General features: G+C 37.0%; 1 protein-coding gene and 2 long non-coding RNA genes across 45 annotated transcripts in view; 1 reads left to right on the forward strand and 2 right to left on the reverse strand.

Moving 5' to 3' along the window:
* Positions 1-17215, forward strand: part of PTPRK (protein tyrosine phosphatase receptor type K) — a 560031-nt gene that overhangs the window by 255924 nt on the left and 286892 nt on the right. The gene's annotated exons all lie outside the window — the stretch shown is intronic.
* Positions 5236-12511, reverse strand: LOC146406024 (uncharacterized). The gene is made up of 2 exons (XR_014803962.1): positions 12453-12511; positions 5236-9212 (listed from the first exon to the last, which is right to left on the reverse strand). It is a non-coding gene; the product is annotated as an uncharacterized LOC146406024 (long non-coding RNA).
* Positions 13019-16849, reverse strand: LOC146406025 (uncharacterized). The gene is made up of 3 exons (XR_014803952.1): positions 16752-16849; positions 16102-16675; positions 13019-16044 (listed from the first exon to the last, which is right to left on the reverse strand). It is a non-coding gene; the product is annotated as an uncharacterized LOC146406025 (long non-coding RNA).

Raw genomic sequence — 17215 nt, forward strand, 5'->3', positions numbered from 1 at the left:
AAAAAAGAAGAGATGTGGGGAAACTCATGTAAGTGATGACCCAGAATCCCTGCATAGGTGGGTCAAAACTGAATTATGAACTTATTAGGATTCCCAGGCTTCATTTACAAGGTCAGCTTGAAAGTTTCCTCTTTGGGTTAGGATGTTAGAATCATTTTAGAAGTTACCTCCTGTACTAAATTACCTAATCATGGCTATTTTTGTTCACATGTTTTTATTCTCTGTTTTTATTATGGATGTGAAAAAAAAGATATAAATAAAGGAGAGATTGTCTCCCCCACATGAAACACGTGAGTTTTAAATAGTACAGCAATCAATAGGTTTGGGAGAAATAATAAATTATAGAGAAATAAGGGCAAGAACTTAAAATAGTTCATATTTTATTGACTCACCTGGTGACTTCTATTCTTGTAAATTGGTTTAAGAAATGTGTAATTACTTTTTGCCTGTTCAAAAATGCATTTATGGCATGTAGATGAATCAGAAAGTTTCCTTTTTTTTTTTCCATTTACTTTGTACTGACTCATCATTGATATTGATTTGTTATTTTCCAAGTGTGCATTAATGTGGATATTTTATTTCTGCTTGTTCTTGAAAACCTAAATATCAAAAGTAGTGTTTAATTAGCAATACTTTTAGAGGATTAATAACAATAGCCAATCTCATAATAAATAATAAAATGTTTCACTGTGAAATTTCTTGATAATTTCTAGGACAGAGTGAGATATAATTTTCAAGTGGATTGCTTAGCAGTTTTTCCTCTCAAATTACTCTCTTCTCTATACCTTCTTATTCTACTTCAGTTTCATTTTTTACTTACACTCACGTGCAAGCCCAGTTGGATAAAGAAACTTGGAAATGCTTTTGGAAACGTTGCTTCCAGGAAGCACATAAAAGCTTCTGAGTTGAGACCTGGTTTAGGACAAGATTGTTTTATTTCTGGTACCCTGTATGCCTTGCCTGAATTCTCCCTTTGGCATCATTGTGTGCTTAGTTGTATAATCACTACACTGCTTCTGGACCTGTTGCTTTCCTTGTTGGTGAAGCAGAATCATGATTCTCGAAGAAACTTTATGGATATTATAGTCTAATGATTTAATTTATAGAAGAAAGAATTATGGCCCAGAGAGATTGATTAGCCTACTATCACCTGTCAGTGGCATAAGCAGGATTAGGACCTGGGCCTGACTTCTCAAACCAGTGTTCTTTAGCTCATACCTAATTGTTAGGCCTTTGCGTGCATTCAAGTCTTGGCTTCTGAGTTAGCATGTCATTTGATTTTTCTCAGCTTCATTTTCAGTATCTATAAGATGTGACTATTTATAATCATCCTACCTACCTTGGCAGCTCATTCGTGCGGATCAACTAAAAGAAAGTGCATTAAGATACTATAGTGTTATGGTTCTTAATAATGCTGACTTGCATATTTACAGCAGTTTACGGCCCTTCTCATTTGCTGTTAATCTATGATGGAGGAAAAAATGGCTGCATAGAAATAGTGGGGCAGCATCTATCACCATTTGCATGATATTGTTTGAAACAGTAGGTTGTTTTTTTTTAAGGGAAAGGTTGTTTTTTAAAACTTGGTTTTCTTGTTAGCAGTGGATATCTAGTATGATTTTTTTTTTATTTATGTTTTTTTGTCTTTTTAGGGCTGCACCCATGGCATATGGAGATTCCCAGGCTAGGGGTCGAATCAGAACTGTAGCCACCAGCCTGCACCGCAGCCACAGCAACGCCAGATCCACTCAGCATCTTCGACCTACACCACAGCTCATGGCAACTCCAGATCCTTGAACCCACTGAGGCCAGAGATCGAACCTATGCCCTCATGGGTGCTAGTCAGATTTGTTTCCACTGAGCCATAACGGGGACTCCCTAACATGATATTTTAAATAGTACCACCTTAAGCATTTACGTCACTAGTTTGATGAGAGGTTTCAGGAAACCATCAGCCATTATTTTCAATTATATTTTGTCCGTTCACTCTTTCCTGATTCTTAACAACATGTTGGACAGATTTTTATAATTTTGGATCATCTTCAATTATGAAAATCCAGGTTAGCCCAGTTTAAGAGTACAGGCTCTAACTTGCCTTCCCTCTCTCACCTTCACCTAGACTTGTAGTTGAACTTTTGAAGGAAAGTAGTCAGTCTACAGCCAGCTGTTTCTTTTGTCTTCTTGTCAGGACTGGGTTTGGAAGCAGACATAAAGGAAGCAAAGGTCTTCTTTCTTATCCAGACCTATGTCAGATGTGCGAGGAACCCCTGATTTTATTCTGAGTTTGCGTCTTCTAAAGCTTTTAGCTTTGCTGCAAAGCTCTGCTGATGAGTGTTGGCTTTCCTCACAGTTGCTATAGGGTGCTTCTTCCTTTGGAGACAGATGAACTGCCTCTGTGTTTTCAGGATAGCAAGAACACTCCCCTCCACCCTCCAGTGCTGGGCAAGAGGTGGCTTATACTGACTCACAAGAGCTGATTGTTAAGTTTTCAGGAAAATTGTGCTCTTGCTGCTAACGTAGCCATGACTAATGACACTATATAATCAAATAAATTGTATTAAAAACAAAATAATATATACTCAAACTTATCACTTCCTCATTAATTTATTGCATTTTATTATCTATGCTCTTGATGTTGTCATCTTTGTGGTGGAAAATACTGTATGATAGCATGCTACTGCATGTCTCTTCCCACAACGCATTCAGTACCTTTGCATTTGTAGCTTGAAGCTGGCCATGGTGGGAGTATTTGCACCACTGAAATAAAAAGTGCCACAAACCAGGATCTGTCACCTCTCCTGCTTCCCACTGAGGTGTTGAACATTTACCACATAGTGTTGGGCTCCCCACATTATGGTTCCTTCTGTCCCACAGCTGTAGGTCACCACAGCGAGGGTCTCTCCCTTAACAACCTCCATGACGGGAAGGGGGAAGCCTCTTTATTCTTAGGTGGTTTTTTACCATTCTTCCAAGGGCTTTCTCATGAAGCATTTTTCTGGAGCCATTTGCCTTCTCACAGGTACTGTCAGTCTCCATGAATGATTGATTCTTTTAGCACCTTCCTCTACTTGGGCTTGGAAAGGTTCCTGTGGAATAAACACCTGCTTCCTTCCCTCCCAAAGGTAGGGGTACCCTTCGTGGAAAATAATGTACTTCTCTCCCCAGTCGGATCAGCTGGGTGTCAGAAGGTGGCGGGCTGTGGTAGGGCTGGATCCGCCACTGCTCAGGAAACCCTGAAGGAAGATTGGCTCTAATGCTTTATAAATTATCTAGAACGTACTTAGAACACTTTTGGCCTTTGGTTTTGGATGGCTGTTCCAAATTATTGGAAAAAAAGAATAACCAGTTAATTTCCTATTATAAACAGACTAAAAGAACCAGCGTATTTTATATGTTTTAGTTAATTTGCAAAATAGGCATGGCATTTCATATCAGTGTTTCATATTGACATATGTAAATTAATGAAAGTAAAATATAGATATTCTGTTTTCTAAGGCTCTGTTCTTCAACTGATTTTTTAAAGCAACTGGCAGTTGAGATGGTTTTGAATAAAGTATCTATTTCCATTTCTCCTTTTCTACCCCAAACCCCTCCATAGCCTGTAAGTGGGGATAGTTTGGATTTATCTTTTTTGAAAGAAAACTTAAATGAAACCTTCCATTTCTTTTCCTTAGAAGTTAGTATTCTCTTTGTACATGGAGATTTTAACATTTTTTGAAGAATTCATTCCTATACAAAAAAAGCCCCCAAATTTAGTATTGTAAGACACTGATATTGATGATCAATGTTTGTATTTCAGCTTAAAAATCTGATTCCCTTAAGATAAAAATTCCCCTTTAAGAGAGTATAGTTGATACATTTTCACTGCATGAACTTACTTGGTTTCAAAAATTTAATCTTGAGTTTGTTTCACACTGTTTGAATCTAGGGAGAAAGCGTGTTGGAAATTGGACATAAAATTGGTGTATTGACAATTTTGTGTTGTGGTATAACTTTCACCATGCTGCTTAGTTTGTCATCCATAAAATTGGGATGGAATCCAGACTTGGAAAGTAATATTTGACTGTAATAGCAAACCATACAGCATTCAATGCGTGATCCAAATGATGCACCCTTCATTGGTTTTGTGATTTGCACACATGGAGAGACTTTTCTCAGGCTGAGTAACTACTGCTATTGGATTCTAGGTTTAATCATGTTACCCTTGCTTGTTGGTGTCATTAAATAACCAGTCCACCATGTAAGGGTGTCTTTTTTCTTTTGATTTCACTGTCATTAGTATACCTCCTAAATGGTATCATCAGAATTTTTTGAAATGCATATGTCCAGAGCTTTACCATCCAGTGAAATAGTGACTAGGCTGATATGATTGTTTAAATTTAATTCAAGTTAAAAATGGCAACTTCAGTCCATAGCTATTCAATGGACTATTACTTAGCTGTCATAAAAGATGGAATCTTGCCATTTGTGACAGCATGGATGGACCTAGAGGGTATTATGCTAAGTGAAATAAGTCAGACAGAGAAAGACAAAAATCCTATGATTTCAAATGATATATGGAATCTAAAAAAGAAAATAGCTGAACTAGTAAGACAAAAGATTAGTAGAGTCATAGATGCAGAAAATTAATGGGTGGTTTCCAGAAGGGGTGAGGGAGATTAAGAGGTACAGACTTACAAAATAAATGAGTCATGGGAATGAAATGTGCAGGGTGGGAAATATAGTCAATGATAACATAATATCTTTGTATGATGACAGATGGTAACTAGACTTATCTTGGCGATGATGTTGTCATGCGTTGAAATATCGAATCACTATGTTGTGCACCAGGAACTAACAGTATTGTGGGTCAATTATACTTCAGAAATAAAAAACAAACAGGGGGTTGCTATAGTGGTTCAGCAGTTAACGAACCGAATAATATCCATGAGGATGCGGATTTGATCCCTGGCTACTCTCAGTGGGTTAAGGATCCACTGTTGCCTCGAGCTGTGGTGTAGCTCACAGCCATGGCTCAGATTCTGCATTGCTGTGGCTGTGGCGCAGGTTGGCAGGTTCCACTCTGTTTGGACCCCTAGCCTGAGAGCCTCCATATGCGGTGAGTGCAGCCCCCAAAATAAATAAATAAATAAATAAAACAAACAAAATCATAGAAAAAGCGGTCACATATGTGGTTGCTAGAACTGGGGGGGTGGGGGGAGGGGGTATAGAATGAGTGTGGTCAAAAATTAGACATTTTCTTTTTTTCAGGATCTCTAGTTCTTTTTTTTTTATTTTTTTTTTATTTTCCCACTGTAGACATTTTCTATTACAGGGAAAATAAGTACTAGGGATGTAATTTACAGCATTGATAAGTACAGTTACCACTACTGTATGTTATATATAAAAGTTGCAAAGGAAGTAAATCATAAGAGTTTTCATCACAAAGAAAAGATTTCTTTTTCTTCTTTTTTTTTTTTTTAATTTATATGGGATGAGGGATCTTCACTAAGCTTTTTGAGGTAATCATTTCATGGTTCAAATCAAGTGGTTCCACTATGCATCTTAAACTTACACAGTGCTGTTACCAATTATATCTCAATAAAACTGTAAGGGAAAAAGTTAAAATACAGCTTTGTTTAAAAAAAATGTATATTTCAAGTGATAAATGCCCACATGTTGCTGGGCCACCATGTAGGATGGATAGAGAACATTTCCAAGTGATATATGATTCTGTTAGATGATATTGCTCTAGACTCTGAAGCTCTCCATATAGTATTTGTCCTTTAATAACTATAGATGTGTGGCTACACTGTATTGTATTTTAGATATTTTACTAATTCAAAGATTGGGACAAGGTGTATCTTATAAAGAAAGTATAATAAAAATAAACATACGACAAAAACAGCATAGTGTTTTACCTATATATTATGGATTCAAATAACTTAAGGGCTACCTTGGAAAATTCACTCTTATCTGTAACATTTTTTTTTTCTCCTTTAGAAACATTCTCTTCAAATTTCAAATCCATTTAACCTATTGAAAAGTCTTTATAAATATTGATTTCTGCTTTTATGTCTTGGGTCATATGAGCCAAAGCATATAAATAGTGAGTCATCTCATATGTTGAAACAGAAATTGAAATTTTGTTTTGAATTTTTTATTTTAAACATTGGGCTTGATATGGAATAAAGAAATGATGACAACATGGGATATATTTTTGTGCAGGTAAAATAGAAAATGAAGTGTAGACCTGGATAGGGTGACAGATCAAATGGGGTAAAGAAGAAATTATGGCTCAACAGGCTCAGGATGAAAAACTGATTAGAAACCTCAGCCTGTAACTAAAAAGAGAGATGAAAAAGCTCAGAGAATACAAATTGGTTTTGTAATTTAGCTTAATTTTTTTTTCAGATTTTAAAGAGGAATTATACCATTAAATGTTCAGTGATTAAAGGAGTGTTTTTTAGGCACTTTTAGAGCAACTTGTTATAACATCCTTTTTGGGTTTTTTTTTGACTAATATCTTTTTACGTATTTGAAACTTTAGTAACAGCACACTTTAATACTGGAGTTGAACTGAGAAAGAAGTTTGTTTAAAATAACTTTTTTAAAAAAATTATTTTGTTTGTTTGTGCCCATGGCACATGGAGGTTTCTGGGCCAGGGCTTGAATTGGCACCACAGCAGCCATTTCAGTGATAATGCTGGATCCTTAACCCACTGCACCGCAAGGGAACCTAAAACCAGTATTTTAATTCTGAATTATTTCCTTTATTTCCTTTTTCCCCATTGCTTGGATTTCTCTGAACAGTTATCTTTAGTATTAGCATGGGTGCTTCAGGAAGAGGTAAGGGAAAATAATTAAGATCTAGTTATAATCTATTAGCTAATTAAACCATGCATGATTAACTCTGTGATATATTTGTGTATGTAAAATATTTTGATCTTTTAAACGTAATCAAATGAAAGCTTTAATTATTACATTGCTTGATTTAACATTACTTACGGGTCTTATTATAGAAAATTTAAGGGATTTCCCATAACCTTTATCTTTTTAAAGAAGAAAATGTATTCAAATAGTATGGATATAACTATACTAGTGTATTTTAAAGAAATCAATAAAACTAGTTTAAGTAAAAAGAAAATACTTTTAATTCTTCCTGGTACATTGCCTTTAAAGTATTATATTTAAGGAATTCTCAGTGGTGTTAATTGATTTTCTGAAAAATACATTCTGGCTATTTTTCTTTTTGCTAAGCTTATTACCAGCAAAGTTTAGGTCTGTTTATAAATCAGAGAACCCTGTGATTTTTGAGAGTTGGAAGTTTGAATTAGTTCAGTAAATTGTTGGTTTTTTGGTGACCTAACAGTATAGAGAAAATTAAAGATGACTTTTCACCCTTCTCCTGTCCATGAAAACTGGATTTAACATAGAGTGAAAGGGATAAAAAATTTGCATTTTGTTACATCAACTTCACATACAGTTTTATAAATCTTAGATTGAAAGCAATGTTTATAGTGTTATTATCAGTCTCACATTAAATTTAAGTAAAGCCTCTTTATGATTATTTATCTTTAACATTGTTGCTTTGTTAGTAAAGTTTTGGATTTAAAAAACAAACTGTACTCACATATATGTTTTCCTGGAGATATAATAATATATACTTGCTCTTTTCATAAATGTTTATCTGAATGTAGGGGCAAAATCATCTCACATCGTTGTACAAGTGTGCAATAGATATTTCTTGATTGTCAGCATTGTAGAAGCCAGGCATGTTTAGGTATACGTTTAGATGTTTAATTCTTTCTGATGAGATTCAGTCCCTTATTCTGGTTGTTGCTGGCAGTGTCCTTTTTAAAGTACAAATCAATTACATCATCTCATTTGTAAAACCCTTCCAAGGCATTATACCTTCAGGATAAAGGACAGAATCCTGTTTCTGGCTTAAGTGTCTCTGCAAGATAAGGTCACAGCCTCCTGCCTCTCCAGTCTTAGCTCCCCTGTTCTCTTCTTCCTAACTACCCATAAAAGTTCTATAAATTGCTTAAGAGGATAGATCAAGACATTTCCTTTTTACATGTTTTTTCAAGTAGACCTTGTTAACAAGTGATACACTGTCTTCTCTTTGTTTACATTTGGTTTTAAAATGATACTCTGGAATCACTTCCTGTTTGAATCATTGTCTGCTCTCCCAGATAGAAAATAATTCACCAGCCCTTTTCCCTTTTTGTATGTTACATACAGCATAACTTATAGACTTTACCTCCTAGGAGTTGTGGCTCTGCCTTTTATCGGTCTTTGTATCCCTAGTAGCTGGGATGTTTAGTGTGTGCTCACTTAGTGCTTGGGGAATGCAGGATGATTCCTGGGTTCAGAGAATCATTCAGAGGTCACTTTGTCTGAAGTCACTTGCTCTGCCCCCAGGCAGAAGAATCTTCTCCCTCCTCTGAACTGACTTCTATCTCTAACTCTGCTTTATCACAAATAACGATGCTTCATATCTACTTTCTTAACGTATCCACTTCTTCTATCACATTGGGACTCTTTTGAAGACAGAGATTAAAAATTAGGTATTTTTTCCCCCTAGAGACTATCATATATTATGCACCGCAGACATGTTTTGATGAGTAAATGATTAGCCAATTATTAAAAATTGGCATTGTATACAGATATACATATATTTTAATTTTAGCTGTGTATCTGAAAAGGAAACCCCATGAATCCAACCATGAACTGATTTTCCATTAAAGGAAAAGATGCTGAAGCAAGAAGATTGGTTCTTAGAACCAACTCTTCCATTACTTGTTGTGGGACTGAGACAAAGACTTCTAGCTCAGTTTCTTTATCTCTACACCAAGACTGAGCAGTCTAAATGAATATTCTCAGACTTTAGCCTGAACTGAATCACTTGAAGGAACTCTGTGGTTGGGGCCCAATTATTTGCATTTCCGACAAGTCCCTAGTTGTTGCTGGTGCTGCTGGTACCAGGACTGCATGTTGAAAACAATTGGCTTGGTTTCTCTAAAATACTTTGCAACTCTAAATCAATGTGTAGAAGCAGTGCAAAGTTTAAGTAGGTTAAATACCTCCTAAAAGTCTCTAGAAAAAAAGGCCTTTGTTTCTCAAATTTCAAAACTACTTCTAGCTTTATGTCACTTTTGGTTTGTTTCTATTCTTTTTGCTATTTATTTATTTATTTATTTATATTTTTTTGCTTTTTAGGGCCGAACCTGCAGCGTATGGAAGTTCCTAGGCTAGGGGTTGAATCAAAGCTGCAGCTGCTGACATACACCATAGCCACAGCAATGCCAGATTCTTAACCCACTGAGCGAGGCCAGGGATCGAACCTGCATCCTGATGGATACTAGTTGAGTTCGCAACCCACTAAGCCACAATGGAAACTCCTCTTTTTGCTGGTTATTAAAGAACACACTCAGTTATTACAGTGTCTCTCACATATAGTTTCCTCACCTATAACCAAATCTTGCCAATAAAATTAAGGCTTTCCTCCTCTTCCATTCTCTGTTCTCAGTAAAGATAGAGCTTATCTTTCCCAGTCTATCTCTAAAGCCCAATTTTATTCCATCCCTTTGGTCTGCCATGGGTTACAAAAATGGTTTATGAATCAATCAAATTTTTTATAGTTTTAGGCATTTGTAATTGTACAAAGAATTCCAAGGATTTCTTTCTCATCAGTACTGTAATTTCTAAAGTTCTCAGCCTCACATAATCCATTTTTTTATTGATTGCCAGACACCCAGAGGGATTATGAGTATTGTTCAAAAATAATATTGATTTTGTAATAAGGAAAGGGATGTCCATTTTCCTTCTTTTTTGATTGATATCTCAGACTTCAGTACTAGCTAACTTCAGATCTCTGAATATTCTAGATAACAACTTTTTGTCTTAAAATTCCATCAAGAAAGATTCTTAAAGATTGTGTCCTTTGCTGATGCATGACACACGATTATTTTATTAACTGTATCATCAAATATTTGAGTTGATATTCTGAAAAAAATGAAATGTGTACTTTTAATTAATTGATCTTTGATTTTTATTAGTAAAAAAAGTCAAGGCAGCTATGTGCATCATGCACATTGTTCATGCACCCATTTTTCAGCAGGGCTAGGATTTTTTCTAAAGTTTCCCACTATTTTCATCTGTGGGAGCTGCCTGAAATATATTGTCAAGTACATCCCCTAATAAATATGTGTGAGTGTTCTTTAGGCTTTGTGCTAGATAAATGCACTAACGTCTTAAATTATACATTAATATCTGTGCTATGTAATCCTTGGAGCCAAGGATGTCACTGTTCTTGCCCATTTATGTGTCAAATAAAATGGGGAAAAGTTCATGGAGTTATTTGTCTCAACATTCAACTAAGCACAAACTGGTTGCTGTAATTAACTTTGTGTAAAAATCTCTCCCTACCCTCACACGAACCTATTTTTTCAAGAGGGAAAGGTTATATACAATAACTTTGAAATTCTTAATTATTAAACCAGTAGGGTGAATATAAAGGGTTCTATTTTTACATATGATCTTAGTAAAACAAATACTTATTAATATGTTTGCATTTGTGGTGTGAGGGCTCAAGTTTGGTATCCAGTTGAACTTTGACTTGATGTAGACTGATCTGATTATACTACTTATTGAATGGCATTTGATTAGGTGGTTCACTTAAAACCTGTTTTTCTCTATAATATAAGCATATGCTATCAACAGATTGTGATTGTGCATATAGGTTGCACTGCTCATTTTAATTTTAATTGAGCTCTGTGCATATAAATTAAAGCTCTTGAGGGTCACTTAAGTTTGGCAAGGAACAGACCTAGTGGGTCAGTTTGAAAGCATTTTTTCCCCCAGATATAGTTGTGCAAGTGAAGTGATCTACTTCTGCTATGTGTGAGATTGGACTGTTGGTGCTAAAATTTAAAAGGCTTTGCCTGAGGGTTGTAGGAAGACAAATGGCACATCTCTAGAAGCAAGGAAAAATAGTACTGTAATTCAGTGTCATGTTGATAGAAATAGCAACCTTAACCAGTCATCTTTTATTTTTGGCCGAGACAACTAACTATAAAATATAACCCAGATGGTGGAGCTATGATAGTAAAGACACAGAGATGACATTTTGCTGATGAATTTGCTAGCCTTTGCTTCTCCACTTTCAGTTTTATACCAAATCTTTTATGATGTAAGTTGCTTGCTTATGTATTTTAGGACAGACCCATAGGATGAAAAACGTGACGAATGGCATTTTTAGATCTTGGATTATTTCAGTTAACTTTTGTTTCATTTCCCTCTTCGAATTGCCTTTTTGACTTTTTCTCTCTTTTGCTAAATCCATACCGTAACCTATATTAGGCCGTGCCATGAATAGTGGGTCCTATTTCAATTTATTTCTGAATACATACTTAAAGGCATTGAGAATATAGTATTGTGCTTGGTCTCTGTGCCTGTCCTGGAACTGGGGATTCTGAGAGTGAGGGGAGTTGGGCACATTATAGTGTGGTCTCTGGTCTCAGCCAGCTTCCCCATAGTATGCCTCAAACTGAGATGACAAAAGGCGTTATGTAAGGGTAGTTTTAGTGAAGCCAGTGTGGGATTGTTCAGAACGTTTTTTGCACTGGAGATGAGGAGTGGGAAAGGCAGTGGGTGTGTGGTGCTGAGTTTGCTGCAGTAGTAAAGAAGTACGAGACGTTGCCTTGTGTTCTCTGGCGTGAGTGCTCCCTGAAGCTGCCCTCTTGCCTTATTTCTCAAAGGTTGGGGTCTTAAGGCACCGCCTATGGTGAGTCAGTCCACAGAGATGGACAGGAAAGGGAAGAAAGAGCTAACGTTAGAAAAAAACCTTCTAAATGATGTGCATAATTCTCACAATGACCCCATGAGCTCAGTACAGGGATTCGAGTTGTGGCTATGAATTGAGGCTCTGCCTTATGCTTGGTATGCTCTTGTCTGTGGCATGTATATGTGTGTGTGTCTGCATTGTCATAAAAGAGTTATATCAATACCTCTTTGAGGAAGCAATGTATGCCTTCCTCCTCCCAAAGGCATCTGAATAATAGAGAATCTGTAGAGAATACAAAAATTCCTCTTGCATTTATTTTGTAAATATTATTAATTTTTGGTTCAGGCTTTAAGTTTGTTTTCACAGATCCAGTTTGCTTCTGTGTCTCTTGGCCACATTATGGAGCCATCTGTTTTTTAATACTTATGAGTCTACAGCAGTCTCTATTCAAATTAAAAAGACCATTGACAGGTAGTTCCCACTGTGGCTCAGTGGTTAATGAATCTGACTAGGAATCATGAGGTTGAGGGTTCGATCCCTGGCCTCGCTCAGTGGGTTAAGGATCTGGCGTTGCTGTGACCTGTGGTGTAGGGCGCAGACGCAGCTCGGATCTGGTGTTGGTGTGGCTGTGGCTGTGGCGTAGGCCAGCGGCTACAGCTGATTAGATCCCTAGCCTGGGAACCTCCATGTGCCGAGGGATGCAGCCCTCAAAAGACAAAAAAAAAAAAAAAAAAAAAAAAAGACCAGCGACAGTCTTTTACAAGTGTACGTTTCAGGAATGAAAAGCAATTTAAGTAACCAATGGACTGTTATGAGTTTAAACATTCTGGCTTACGCTCTAAAAATGATTGTTAGTTCCTTTACTTAGATCTTCTAGATACTTTTGGTGATTACATTAGAGATAGCCAATTCCCTGGACTAATTTGAAGCAAAGAAATGCACTATGCTTGTATATTCATTTTAGTGAAGAGCCTTCTCGAACATCAGTCTTTGGGCTTTTCTTTTATACAGCCTACTCTGGTGTGAAATATCTTGGTTTTAATTTCTCCTTTTGATCTGTGGTCCTGCATTTTTACCATTTCCTGTACACTGGCATGTGCTTTGACTGATGTTCTATTGTTTATCAGGCAAACACAATACCACTCTTAGAAGGGTTGCAACTGGATGGATATTGTAGTTGTTCTTGGTGTTGTTCTACCTAATGTTGCCATCCAGGCTAGATAATGTGGCAATCCCTCTCATCACTTAGGCAACTGGTAAAACTAAATAAACTCTCAGGATATAAACTCTCAAGATATTTTTGTAACATTGACATTTTATTCAAGAAAACTTGGAAAACCCCATCAAAGAATGGGCAGAAGATCTAAACAGACAATCCTCCAAAGAAGACATACAGATGGCCAAAAAACACGTGAAAGGAAGTTCAACATCACTCATTATTAGAGAAATGCAAATCAAAACCACGATGAGGTACCACCTTACACCAGCCAGAATGGCCATCATCAAAACGTCTACAAACAATAGGTACTGCAGAGGGTGTGGAGAAAAAGGAACATCTATTACACAGTTGGTGGGATTGTAAATTGGTGCAACCACTGTGGAAAACAGTATGGAGATTCCTTAGAAAACTCAAAATAGAACTACCATTTGATCCAGCAAGCCCACTCCTGGGCATTTATCCGGAGGAAACCATGACTCGCAAAGACACTTGTACTCCGATGTTCATTGCAGCACCCTTTTCAATAGCCAAGACATGGAAACAACCTAAATATCCACCGACAGAAGAGTGGATCCAGAAGATGTGGTACATATTCACAATGGAATATTACTCAGCCATTAAAAGGAACATTTTTAGCAACATGGATGGACCTAGAAACTATCATGCTAAGTGAAGTCAGCTGTACGATGAGACACCAGCATCAAATGCTTTCACTGACATGTGGAATCTGAAAAAAGGACAGAATGAACTTTGTAGAACAGATACCGATTCACAGACTTTGAAAAAACTTGTGGTTTCCAAAGGAGACAGTTCGGGGGGTGGGGCGATGCACTGGGGTTGTGGGTTGGAAATGCTATAAAATTGGATTGTGATGATCATTGTACAACTATAAATGTGATAAATTCATTGAGGAATAAAAAAAGTCAAAAAAAAAAAAATGAGCAGGAGATTTCTAATGGCCAAATCCCTGGGCCTTCTTTAAGATCTCAAAAAAAAAAAAAAAAAAAAAAAAAAACACAGAAAAACCTTGGCTCCACTGTACATTGAATTTGCATTCAAAAATCAACTTGTCATTATTTTTTTATAATTGTATGTGGATGGATAAGATTCTGCATGCATGCTTGCGCATGCGTGCGTGTGTGTGTGTGTGTGTGTCTATGAAAGAAAGATAGTATCTAAACCCATACAGTAGCTTCCGTCGTATGATAGGCCTTGAAACTATACAAAAAACCTGTATGTATCATGTAACAGTATGGGTTCTAGACTCTCTGGAACCCTCATTACTCTCTACAGACTGTGTAGTCCTAATGTTAAGTGTTGACAGGACTAGTCCTTCTAAGAAACTGGCTGTATTTAATACCGGGACATCTTATGGAAAATAATTGATTTTGGGTTTTTACATACTTATAAGTCATGGAGGTGCTAAGGATGGCTAAAATCTGAAATATGAAATAGTTTTAGAATCAGTCCATTCTTTTATGTCTTAACTGCCTTCCATTTTTAGAAGGCATTATAATTAGAATCCTCTAATTACTCTTGCAAGCAGCCAAAAATATACCAGTATTTCTTTTGCTTACATATTTTATCCAGGTGTCTCTTGCCATTGTAGGTATTTATCTTTTTCAGGAACTAAATAAGTAAGCAACAAATAGGCAAGGACTCTTAAGAATACGTCAGTTTCAGAGAACCCCCAGGCCTTTAGTGAAGGCATTTCACATGTTGGACCCTCAGAAACCAGCTATTACATAACTCAGCCTGGCATGCTGGCGTCAAACAGGGAGTAGCTCCTTTTCTGTAATACTTTTAGCAAATCCTTACTGAGAAAGCAGAACCCCAGACTGACAGTGCCTGTGAAGGGAGCTACAGTGAGTGACAGCAACTGCTAGTGGTATGTTGGACTTTTGGTATCACCTGCCAGTTGTGTCAATATTAATCTTTAAGTATGAACAGAAATAGAATACTTTCACATTTGAAAAGAAACCAGATTCCAGATTTCGAAGTTTCCACATAGATATTTGATTTATTCAATATAAGATCTTCTAGGGCCTATAAGCAGGAATTTATTCCTACAGTATTATTTAACTATTCAAGGGAAGTAATTATGTTTTCATGATTTCTAAATTGGCTTGGGAAAATTATCTGGAACTTTCTTTTTTTTTTTTTTTTTTTTTTTTTTTTGTCTTTTTGCCATTTCTTGGGCCGCTCCTGCGGCATATGGAGGTTCCCAGGCTAGGGGTCGAGTCGGAGCTGTAGCTGCCAGCCTACGCCAGAGCCACAGCAACGCAGGATCCGAGCCGCGTCTGCGACCTACACCACAGCTCACGGCAACGCCGGAACCTTGACCCACTGAGCAAGGCCAGGGATCGAACCCGCAACCCCCTGGTTCCTAGTCAGATTCGTTAACCACTGCACCACGACGGGAACTCCTGGAACTTTCTTAAGGGAGAGTCATTTTACTATGTCAGCAAAATTTTATGAGTTGGGTAAAAGTGAATTAAATACCTTATCCCTTAATTCCCCTGAAGGCAAAACTATTAACTTGAATCAATGATGCACAGTTGTTTTCTGTAACATGTTGAACTCTTTCCAAGACCCAATTTTTCAATAGGATTCTTGTGGTTCACTCATGCTGTGGGGAAGAAGAGAGGTCCCTGCTCTCAATGAGCTTATATTTTAATAGGGGAGATAAACTTTGGAAATGTATTTAGCCAATTAATTATATAATAATAATAATCTTCCTCTCTTTGTGGTTCTAGCCTGAGGACGCTTCTTCCCAAATAGTCTAAAAGAGCAGATATTAATTCCTTTGTCACCTAGGATCAGGTAATAGGAAATAGCCTTGCCCCTTTGAGTTTCTTTCCTTTGAACCATGCCATCATCCTCATTGTTGTCTTCCTCTGGCTCCCAAGTCATTTTCTTTTATTCATCCTGGACTTTAGTGCTGGTGACAGACTTGCCTTCTTCACTCCCAACGCCCACCATCATCCTGATGGCTTCAGTATGTTTGTGGACATTTCTTTGACAGTTTCTTCATCTCCTCATTGACAAAAATCACCTTCCTTATTTTACTTCATCTCCAAAAGGCACTCACTTACCTTATTTCAAAAATCACCTTCCTTATTTTACTTCATCTCCAAAAGGCACTCACTTACCTTATTTTAACCCTCTGCTCTTGTTAAACAGATCTTATGCCATCACACAAGTGTTCCAACTATACATGTAAGCTCTCGCTTTCTGACCATCATGTGAACTCAGGTCTTTCTGCTCGATTAATCATGAGAATCAAACTCCGTGGTAGATTGGGATCACTAGAAATCCATAGTCACCAGCTTCACACGGGGCCACAGCATTCCTGGAGATCCTCCTACATTTGTCTGTTCAGTTCCCTTTCTCCTCTCCTCTCCATTTTACTCCATTCAGTTCTCTCCAAACACCAACCAGTCCTTCCTACCAGTCCACCCTCTTATATCTGAGGAAACTGAGGTCGTGCAGTAGAAATTCCCTTATCTACCAGTCCTACAAATTGACTTTATCTTCATTCATCCTATCTTTCTTTTCTCATTTTATACAAGAAGTAGAGCCCCTCCTTGGCCCTATGTTTTGGATCCCATGATGTCTGATCTCACACCAACTGTTATTACTTATCTCATGTACACCCAAAACATTCTCTACCATATTGAATTATCCTTATCAAATTCGAAACTTCTCAATGTTTTCCACCTTAGAAATGATGAAGGATAATGTGAGAAAAAGAATATGTACATATGACTGGGTCACTTTTCTGTACAGTTGAAATTGACAAAACACTGTAAATCAACTATAATAGAAAAAATAAACATCATAAAAATAAAATAAAAAGTCGAATGCTTCCGTTGATCCTGTATCTTCTTCTGTCCTTGATGAAATTTCTCCACCAATTCAGGCAAACTTCCTATAGGAGGATTACAGTCATCTTCAGTCCTCTGCTCGCTTCATCTTTGTCTAACATCGTTTCCATTTCTGTTGCTGCATACAGATAGCACTTCCTTTGTTCACTCTTAATCACAGTGGCACATACGAGGAGTGGATTTTCCCAACTTTCTTGAGATATAATTGATGTATAGTATTAAGTTTAAGATGTACAGTGTGTTGATTTGCTGTAAGTATATATTGCAGACTGTTTACCATTTATGGAGTTAGATAACACCATCATGTCACATAAGTACCATTTCTTTTCCTTCCTTCCT

This window comes from Sus scrofa, chromosome 1 (genome assembly GCF_054392235.1).
Source record: "Sus scrofa isolate SSC_HxYL_T2T_F1_AM1 chromosome 1, Sscrofa_HxYL_maternal_Yorkshire_Landrace_v2.0, whole genome shotgun sequence".
NCBI lineage: Eukaryota > Metazoa > Chordata > Mammalia > Artiodactyla > Suidae > Sus > Sus scrofa.